Source organism: Tachyglossus aculeatus, chromosome X5 (genome assembly GCF_015852505.1).
Source record: "Tachyglossus aculeatus isolate mTacAcu1 chromosome X5, mTacAcu1.pri, whole genome shotgun sequence".
NCBI classification, from domain to species: Eukaryota; Metazoa; Chordata; class Mammalia; order Monotremata; family Tachyglossidae; genus Tachyglossus; species Tachyglossus aculeatus.
In genome coordinates, this window is record NC_052097.1 from 6,997,985 (window position 1) to 7,009,143 (window position 11,159).

Sequence of the window (11,159 nt, forward strand, 5' to 3'; positions counted from 1 at the left end):
TAGGGCCCACAATTACCAGGATATGAGACAGTGCTTACACATGGGAGATTATCCTGCATGAGGGAGAAAGAAAATTGAGAAATCAAAGAATTCCTCTAACCGACAAAGTTAAATGCTTAAGTAACAAAAACTTTTGACCAATTCTCGCTCTCACTGTCTTTTGCTCATGGCTTCTAAAACATTTTCACTATAACAGGATGGAGTTAAATAGTATAACTTCTTCCAAAGCTTGAAAAATGAAGTCGGCACCTTGTTCTCTGGCTGTTCAGTGGACCCAGCCGGTCATGCTCATCAAGACATTTTACCAATGGGTAAAAATATTCAGGCTTTTCCCCACATACCAGGAACACTATCAAACTTGGGGTAGTACAACAGCATTACTAGGCACAATCCCTGCCCTCAAAGAGCTTATGATATAGTACGGAGAGGGAAGAAAGAGAATGAATGCAACTATAACGGAAAATGAAGACCCCACAAAAACCAGCTTCCACAACAGCTCCAAACCCTCCACTTGATAGTTCTTTGGGACAGGGGTTTCCTGGATGAGCTCCAGATAGTTTTGTGGCACACGGGGGCTTTTCCAGATGGACTCCAGAGACCCTCTCCCCTGGAAAGTGGCCTCTTCAGAGTTGTGATCCTCAAACTGTACACTCTGATCTAAACTCTCCTCTGCTCTTTTCCAGCTCCTCCCGGCTTGTCTTTGACGCTTCTGTTTTTCCCAGCAGTATCTCTACAGGCCATCTCCCACCTCTTCTCAAAATCAAACCCCCTCCACCTTTGCTTCCATCCCCATTCCTTCACACGAATCTAAGTGATTCTCCTCCCTTCTTCCCTTCCTGACGGCCATCCTCAACTGCTCACTTTCCAATAGCTACTTCCACACTGCTTTCAAACATGCTCATTATCATTATTATTATCATTGTTGTATCTGTTAAGCATTTTCTATGTGTCAAACATTGTTCTAAGTGCTGTGGTGGACATCAGTTAATCTGTTCAGATACTGCCCCTGTCTCCCATACGGCCCACAGTCTAAGTAGCAGGAAGAACAGGCACTGAATCCCCACTTTACAGATGAGGGAACAGAGAAGTTAAGTGACTTATCCAAAGTTACACAGTAGGCAAATAGTGAAGCCGGGGCAATAAAAATAATGGTAGTATTTGCTAAGTGCTTACTATGTGTCAAGCACTGTTCTAAGCACTGGGGTAGATACAAGTTAATCAGGTTGGACGGATTCCTTGTCCCACGGGGGGCTCACAGCATTAACCCCCATTTTACAGTTGAGGTGACTGAGGCACAGAGAATTTAAGTGACTTGCCCAAGGTCTCACAGCAGACAAGTGGTGGAGTCAGGATTAGAACCCAAGTCCTTCCGACTCCCAGGCCCAAGCTCTATCAACTAGGCCACGCTGTTTGTCATATTTCCCCTAGCCTAATAAACCCTCCCTTGACCCCATGGCTCACTCCAGTTATCACCCCATCTTCCTACTACCATTCCCTGTCCAAACTCCTCCACTTCCCATGGCCTCCACTTCCTCTCCTCCAATTCTCTCCTCTACTCTCTCCAATCCTGCTTCTGCTTCCTTCACTCCATGAAAACTCTAAGGTCACCACCCATAAGCTTCTTGCCAAATCCAATGGCCTCTACTCCATCCCAATCCTTCTCGTTCTCTCAGCTGCCTTTGACACTGTGACCTGACCACCCACGTCTCCTGGAAACATTATCTAACCTTGGCTTCACTGACACTGTCCTCTCCTGGTTCTCTTCCTATCTCTCTGGCCCCTCTTTTTTAGTCTTTTTCAGGGGCTCCTCTTCTGCCTCCCACCTTCTAACTGAGGGAGTCCCTCAAGGCTCAGTTCTGGGTCCCGTTCTATTCCCTATCTACACTCGCTCCCTTGGAGAATTTATTCACTCCCATGGATGGCTTCAACTACCATCTCTATGCAGATAATTCCCAAATCTCCCTTTCCAGCCATGATCTCGCTCCTTCTCTGCAGGAGCATTTTTCACATTTCCTCCTGGCTTCAGGACATGTGTACTTGGATGTCCCACCGGTACCTCAAACTGAATATGTCTAAAACAGAACTCCTTATCTTTCCACCCAAACTTTGTCCTCCCTGTCTTTCTCAACACTGTAGACAACATCACTATCCTCCATCTCACAGCCCGTTACCTTGGCATTATCTTCGACTCATCTCTCTCATTCAACCCTCAAATATCACCAATCTTGTCAGTTCTACCTTCACAACATTGCTAAAATCCATCCTTTCCTCTCTAACCATTCTACTACGCTTCTACCCTGAGGCAAGCGCTTCTTTTATCCCTCCTTGTCTACTGCACCAGTCCCTCGCTGACCTCCCTGCCTCCTGTCTCTATCCCCACTCCAGGCCTTACTTCACTTTGCTGCCAGATCATTTTTCCAAGTAAATATTCAACCTAACTCTCCCCATTCCTCAAGAACTTCCAGTAATTGTTCATCCACCTCCACATTAAACAGAAACATCTTGTCATCAGTTTTAAAGTACTTAAGCAACTCTCCCCCTCCTATCTTACCTCACTGATTTCCTACTACAACCCAGCCCACACACTTTGCTCCTTTAACACCAACCTACTCATTGTACTTTGAGCTCATCTGTCTCACCACCGACCCCTTACACATGTCCTCCCTCTGGCCTGGAACTCCCTTCCCCTTCATATAGTAAGGACCACAACTCTCCCCACCTTCAAAGCCTGATTATAAAATCACATCTCCTCCAAGAGGCTTTCCTTGACTTAAACCTCATTTTCCCTACTCCCTCTCCCTTCTGCATCCCTATTCACTTGGCTCCGTACCCCTTAAGCATTCGCTATCCAACCCCACTCTCAACCCCACATCACATATGCTTATTCAAAATTTATTTTGTTTCCCCCACTATACTGTTTCACTTATGGGTGGGGAATGTAACCACTAGCTCTATTGTACTGTACTCTCCCAGGTGCTTAGCACAGTGCCCTGTACACAGTAAGCGCTCAATAAATACCACGGCTGACAGGCACATTTCCCCAGGACCGTTCGGCTGAGCCGTCCAGTCACTGACCCTACCTTTGTGTGGATGCAGTCAGTTTGGCCTGGAGGAGAGGTGGTCATCCACAAACTGGTCAGGTCACTGTATTCTGAGTAGCAGCATGGTATAGTGGATAGAGCACAGGCTTGGGAGTCAGAAGGTCATGGGTTCTAATCCCGGTTCCGCCACACATGTTCGGGCCAAAACACAGCCCTCCTCATTCCAGCAGACCTGATCTTTGAAAGATAAAAGACACAGGGAGCAATACAATGAGCTCTGCACTGCATTAGGGAAGCCGCGTGGCCTAGTGGAAAGACCACAGAATTGGGAGTCAGAGGACCCGGGTTCTAATCCGGGCTTCGCCACTTGCCTATGTGACCTTGGACAAATTGCTTAACTTCTCAGTGCCTCAGTTTCCTCATCTGTAAAATGGAAACTTGATGCCTGTTCTTCCTCCTACTTAGATGGCGAGCCCCATGTGGGACAAGGACTGTGTTCAACCTAACTCGTATCTACCCCAGTGCATAGAATAGCGCTTGGCACAAAGTAAGCCCTTAATAAATACCATAATTATTTGTTACTATTTTTATTTCATTATTATTTGTGGACCTGATATCACCAACAGACTTGCAGTTTGGCAACTATTAAGCAAAGTTGGACACCCTCAACAGTCGCCATCATGGGAGAGCCTACAAATTTGGTATGACTGAGTGGAAGCTTTTCTGACTTCTTCCCAATTAACTTATGGAACAAAACAAGTGGAGTAACAAAGTTAAACCTGTTCAACCTATTCTATGCTGCCTTGCTTGAGGGTACCAAAAGGAACTTGGATGCTGGTATCAGAATATACTTCCAATCCACAGTGAAACTCTTCTACCAACAGATTATGAGCTTTATCACAGGTTTTGAGGTGGTCACCTAGGACAGCTCTATGTTAGTGACCGCATGTTGGAGGCATAAAGAAACACACACATGATAATAAATCCTTTCATCGTTGGCACAGTGTTAGAGGCTGGAAATAAACTTGAAGACAACCAGGGTTTTTTGTACCAGACTAGAAATCCCTAGACACAAGCAACTACTTCCAATGAAACAAAGAAATTAATGCTATCACTTCACTTTGCAACTTGGGCAAATTCCCCGCAATGATGCCAACACAGACCAAGAACTGGCCTACCCACTAGGCCAGAAACAGTGTGGCCTAGTGGATAGAGTATAGGCCTGGGAATCAGAAGGACCTAGGTTCTAAACCTGGCTTCGCAACTTGTCTGCTGTATGACCTTGGGCAAGTCACTTAACTTCTCTGTGCCTCAGTCACCTCATCTGTACAATAGGGTCTAAGACTGCAAGCCCCATGTGGAACATGGACTCTGTCCAAATGCAGTGCTTAGTATAGTCCCTGGCACATAGTAAGTGCTATCAAGTATAAAAAAAAACCCCTAAAAACTAAGTCTTCAGAAATTGCCAGATAGGGTTTGGCAAGGTAGCAGGCCCAGTGAAAAATGCATGGAACGGGGAGTTAGGAGATTGGGTTCTAATCCTAGCTTCTGTCACTAGCTTAGAGTGACAGCTTGGTCAAGTCACTTAACCTGCCTTGACCTCGGTTTCCTCACCTGCAAAAAATCCCGAATCCCACGTGGTAAAGGGACAGTGCCTGATCTGATCACTTTCTAACTTGCCAAACACTCAGCCCAGTGCTTGGCTCATAGTTAGGATTTCATACATACGACCTGAAGTTTGGCAACCAGGGGGTATCACTTCATACCAAACTGAAAGTTTACATGGCTGAGGAGGTGCTCAAGTTTCTTTATGGCCGTGAGAGCTGGACCTATCACAGAAGGGGTTTTGAGGCCTGTACCCCTGTTCCCCAGATAATAACCAGAACAGATGGCAAGGAGCCCAGAGGAGAGCTAGCTACCCCCAGGTTTCTGTCCAGCTGCTGCTGCTAATGGTTATGGAAATTCTGGTTACTGACCTCTGAATCTCATTGTAATCCCATGCTGAGGGTCAGCCTCTGCGTTGGCAGAAGCTCTTCCACAGGGAGCTCTGGGACCGAGTCCCCTGGAGTTAGCCTGGCTGCCTCCATGGGTCAGGTTCACTCTTGGGCCGGGCCAGTCCCTGCCTCCCTTTCAGAGATCCAGTGCAGCAATATTTGTGGGCCCCTCCAGTAACCCCCAGTTTGGTTGGAGGTGACCTCTCTTCACTCTCTGCTACAAATCCTCTTCGTCTCCGGTTCCTGGAGCCTCCCCTTGGAGCGGATGATTCACCTTGGTTCTGTTTGGACACCCCCACGATAATCCGGACCCCAAGTCTATTTCATACCCAGAGGTTTTAATGAGGAGGTGGGGGTGACGCAAAACAGAATCGCCCTCCAGCTGGCTGATGGCAGTGCTGTTCAGCCTCCGCGTGGTAGCAGAAAGCAGCCGAGTAGGACCCCCGGTTTTATTCATGTGAACTAGCTTAGGATAAGCTCTCAAGAAGACAGTTCTCATTTCCCATTACCACTCAGGTTGCAGGCTATCTGGTTTCTTCTGCTTTCATATTCCTCATCTCTATCTCATCTCTGGAGGTTGGCTCGGATCCAAGGAGGCTGTAGGATCATAATCTGGAGGGAGGTTTCTGGGCTTCTTGCTTCTTGCCATCTGTTCTGTATTACTGGACATGGCTCTGGAAAGAAAAAAAAAAGGTTGTGTTGAGGGGAAGTTTTTAGGCTTTCCAACCTATTCTTTCCTTTGTTCAGGCTCTGGTCAGATGATTCCCCTCCCCTGAGAGTTTTCATTTAGCAGTGGATAGCACAGTATTTTCATTTTAGCCTGACTCTAAAAAATTATTGTAACCTATTTGATCAAGAGGTTCAACACCCAGGAATATGAGGGCCTGAGGTTTTGTTTAATCTGAGGAATCCACTCAGATCCTCCTGAAAGCGTGTCTTCGTTTCACATTTTGTACATAAACACTTCCTGGGGAGTTAAGGAGTTTCTTCTGACCAACTGGGTCTGTCTGGGTAGAATGGGGTTTGGGATTGGAAAAATGGTTGTGCAGGGAACAAGGGATGAATACTGCAATGAGAATTTTCCTTTAAGTGAGGTTTCCTAGAAGCGAGGTTTGTCGATAACATAATCCCTAAATTACATTTTCAATATACGTTCATTCATTCATTCATTCAATCGTATTTATTGAGCGCTAACTGTGTGCAGTGCACTGTACTAAGTGCTTGGAAAGTACAATTCGACAACAGAGACTCCCTACCCAACAACAGGCTGACAATTTATGAGACTGAGAATGACCAGAGAGAAAGGAGTTCAATACCTCTTCTCTCTTCTATTTTGATTGTGAACCACAGGTGGGGAAGGGATGAGTCTGATTACATTGTTCCTACCCTGGGATTTAGTAACTGTTTTTGGTACATGTTCCCCTCTAGATTGTAAATTCATTGTGAACAGGGAATGGGTCTGCCAACTCTGTTATACTGTACTCTTCCAAGCGCTTAGTCCAGTGCTCTGCACACAGTAAACGTTCAATAAATATGATTGATTGGTAATAAACACTTTACAAATACTATTTTCAAAAAAAGTTGTAAGCTAACTGCCTGTACTATCATACAGGTACTTGATTGGTGAACATATGTGCCTTTCCACTTAACAGTATTTACTAAATGCCTACCATGTGCAAAGCACTGTACTCTGCACTTGAGAGAATGCATTAAAAATAAAAAAACCCAGTCCCTGTCCTCAAAGAATTTACAATCTTTCTTCTCAGTTCTAGAATGTACCTTCACATCTTATCTTCACATCTCAGAGAAGCAGTGTGTCTTAGAGGAAAGAGCATAGGCTTGGGAATCAGAAGATGTGGGTTCTAATCCCAACTCCACCACTTGTCTGCTGTGTGAGCTCGGGCAAGCCACTTAACTTCTCTGTGCCTCAGTTACCTCATCTGTGAAATGGGGATTAAGACTGTGAGCCTCATGTGGGACAACCTGTTTACCTTTTGTCTACTCCAGTGCTTAGAACAGTGCTTGACACACAGTAAGCGCTTAACAAATACCATTATTATTATTATTATCTTATCAATTCCACAATCTTTGGACAAAGAGAACAAAGTCTGCAATTAATTCTCCAATTCTGTCATTTACCTGATTTCAATATTTCGATTTCTAATCATTAGCATCAATTCTCCTAGAAAGACTACCTTTCCTGAAAAATTTATCGGAATTTCCTCCCAGTCAACCATTTGCATTTAGGGTTCCTACTGTGTACAAAGCACTGTACTACATGCTTTGGAGAGTACAATGGAGTTAGAAGACATGGTCTTTGCCCCGGAGATTTTACAATCTAGTAGGGGTGATAGACATTAGAATAGTTTACTGATAGGAGGAAGAAGAAAAAGTAGAGGTGTTTTCGAGTTAGTGTTGCTATGTACAGAAATACTGTTCTTCTTCCTACTTGGAATGGAGTCCCATGTGGGTCTTGATTATCATCATCATCAATCGTATTTATTGAGTGCTTACTGTGTGCAGAGCACTGTACTAAGCGCTTGGGAAGTACAAGTTGGCAACATATAGAGACAGTCCCTACCCAACAGTGGGCTCACAGTCTCATAGTCTATTACCTTCTACCGCAGTGCTTAGTATAGTACTTGGCATATAGTAAGCTCTCAAATAGCACAATTATAATTATTGTAACTGCAAGTGATTGTGCCTTGTTGGCTCTAATCCCCCTAAATCTGCCTGTTTTCCTACGTAACTCTGTACAGAACTCCTATTACTTGGTTTTATATGGTGAACTAGAGACTTCTTTTCCTCTCACTTATCTGTTAGATTGGAAGCTCCTTGTCCAGCTCCCCACTAGACTGTAAGCTCCTTGCAAACAGGGATCATATCTACATACTCTTTTGCATTCTCCCAAGTGCTTAGTACACTGCTCTGCACACACAGTCAGCACCCAATAAATACCAAACTGATGGACTGATTTAGGTGACATGCTGCTGGTGAATGCAAAGAGAGTAAAGGAGTATAGAATTCACCTAAAAGCCCTTTCCTTTCTCTTAATGGCATCTCCAAGCTTCTGGGCAGTAGGAATGACGGGAAACAGATTCTAAGAATGAAGCACCCAGGCCTTTAGTTAGGTCATGAGAAGATAAAGCATGATGACCACAGTGTGAGGGTTGATACTCTCCGATTAAACAAAACCAACCAGCAGGACAAAATCTGTTTACTATCTGCCAGGTACTGAACTTACGACTGGGGTTGATGTAGGAGCATTTCTCTGATAGACTGTAAGCTCCTTGTGGGCAGGGAATGTGTCCACCAACTCTTATGTATGGTACTCTCCCAAGCGCTTAGTACAGTGTTCTGCACACAGTAAATTTCGATAAATATGAGCCCGTTGTTGGGTAGGGACCGTCTCTATATGTTGCCAACTTGTACTTCCCCAGAGCTTAGTACAGTGCTCTGCACACAGGAAGCGCTCAATAAATACAATTGAATGAACGAATGAATGATTGATTGTCAGAAAGTATATGTTGGCACATGCTACATGGTTAGAAGGCTATATCAATGGGGAGGCTGAGTTTGGTAACATGAAACAGCCAGTAAAGAAAAAAGAAAACAACAATAATAAAATAAAATAATAGTATTTGTTAAGCGCTTACTATATGCCAGGGGTACGCTGGGGTACATACAAGCTAATCGGGTTGGACACAGTCCCTTATCCCACATGGGGCTCACAGTTTTAAACGCCACTGTACAGATGAGGGAACCGAAGCACAGAGAAGTTCAGTGACTTGCCCAAAGTCACACAGCAGCCACATGGTGGAGCTGAAGTAGACTACCAAGGGAGTTTTCTTAGTGTTTTAAAAGTAATTACTTGGGAAATTATCCAAGTGGCGGAGCTTAAGTCGAGTACCAAGGGAGGTTTCTTAGCCTTTTGAAAGTAATTACTTAGGAAATTATCCTGGTGGAATTATTTGAGGGTGACAAAATGAACCTTAAAAATAAGAACAAGATAAGACAGCTGCATTAATAGTGTGGCCAACATTACATTAAGTCCATTATAATAGAGAAAATACATAGAAATCAGGCCAAGCTTCCATGCAGAAGAATGCTAAACCAGCCAAGATCAAATTTCTGAGAGGAAGGGAAGCTACTCCCAAGGTGCGATCACCTGGACAATCAGAAAGGGCTCTACTCTATCTATCCAAATCACTCATACTGCAATTCAAACCCATTCTCTTCTTATTTGATCTTCTGTAGAGTCAGAAACCCAGTGGTCACTCAAACGCTTCGATTATGAACCACCTTTCAGTCTTCCCTTTTCCCGGCTCTACAGCCCTTATTTGTGTTGGGCTTTCCTCTTTGAAACTCTTTCCCTCCCTCTTTTTGCTGCTCCTCCCTGGACCCTCCTGGGTTTTCCTCTATTTTCCTCTTTGTGGTTAGAAGGGATCCAGGGCTGGACTCCAGGCCTTCAGGCTCTCAAACAAGCTACCAAGCCGCACTGCAGAATGGACTAGGACGATGTTTTTCAATCTGGAGAAAAATATCTGATGCGGCTCAGCTTTCCCCCAGTGAAAGCCAGTTCTAAAACGATATGACTTCATTTCTGCCCCTCACTGGAACTGTAAGAAAGGATGTGTTCGGATTTGCAGGACTCACTGCTTTTCACTGGCTGTTTACTCCCAAGTGGAAACCTATGGGGAAATGTGTCACCCTGCAGCTGTAAGCCACCTCCCGTCCTGAGGTTTACACAGGAAGCTGGTCTCCTTTTTTTAGACAGAAGGCCAGCTCTCTGTGATGTCAGCAGGCTGCGAGATGTCCGACTTACTCTTCATCCCCTAGAAACGCCGGACAAAGAATCTTCTTTACCTCATCAGGTAAGACGCGCCGGAAAAGTTGACTTGCGGCGCGAAAACAGCCAAGAAAAATGGTAAAGGAAAAGGGGAAAGAAAACATCCCCCAAAGCAAGGAACGAGGCAGAGAAGTAATCCCAGGCCTGAGAGAGGGTTTTATATTCCAGAAGGTCCGAGGTTTTATGCCCAGACATGCACAAACACATTAGGAATACAAGTTGTTCGGGGTTGGGATCACAGCATCATTCGCCCTGGCCCAGGCAAGCGCCTCCCTGCCCTCATCATTCCCCACATTCCATGTGGGATTTTGAGGCCAGAAGGCTGGGTTGCTGCCAGAGCAAAATCAATCCCAGTTAGAAGTAATTAAGGCTCTCCTGGGGGTTTGTCCTGAACCAAACAGTTCTTTGATTCTTGAAGGACTATGCATCTCTTGGTAGAGTCTAGATACAGGAAAAGAGCTTCAATAGATACCTCTGATTTGACTGATTGACTGAAAAGATGGGGAAACTGTTGTACTGAGTCAGCTGGACCCAGGCTCTGAGGTAGGGAAATACAATAATAGTAAGGATTGTGGTATTTGTTAAGTGCTTACTCTGTGCCAAGCACAGAGTGCTGGGTAGTACAAGCTGATCATGTCCCACATGGGGCTCTTAGTCTAAGTAGGAGGGAGAATAGGTATCAAATCCTTATTTTGCAGATGAGGGAACTGAGATACAAAGATGTGAAGTGACTTGCCCAAGGTCACACAGCACACAAGTGGTAGAGCCGGGATTAGAGTCCAGGTTCCTTCTGACTCCCCAGGCCCATGCTCTCTCCACTAGGCCATGCTATTTATCAAAGGGGCAAGGAGCAATATCTCCTGTTCCCTCCCTTTTCATATGATGTTATTGATTTATGTCAAGTAATGACATCACATATTGGTCTGTGCCAACCGCTAAACCTACAAAGGTTCCCCCATTTTTTAGCCATTACAATCCACCCCAGGTTCTTGTCCACAAGGCACCACTGCCAACTTGGGTAGGATATTTCTGGCATCATCTTCTGACGCCAGCCTTAGCTCTACCCTGTCAGTCAGCAGGACCACTTCTAGGGGGTATATTTTCTGCTGCAGGTCTCTAAATGAGATCTTTGTGGGAACAGAGGAAAGCGAGAGGGCTCATGCCATTCCCGGGATGGGTGATCGTGCTGCCTCAATAGACGCATGTAACATTGACATTGCTTCCGTCGGGGTCACTGCCGAGTGCTCTCACTGGCTCAGAGGTGGTTCCCTTGGG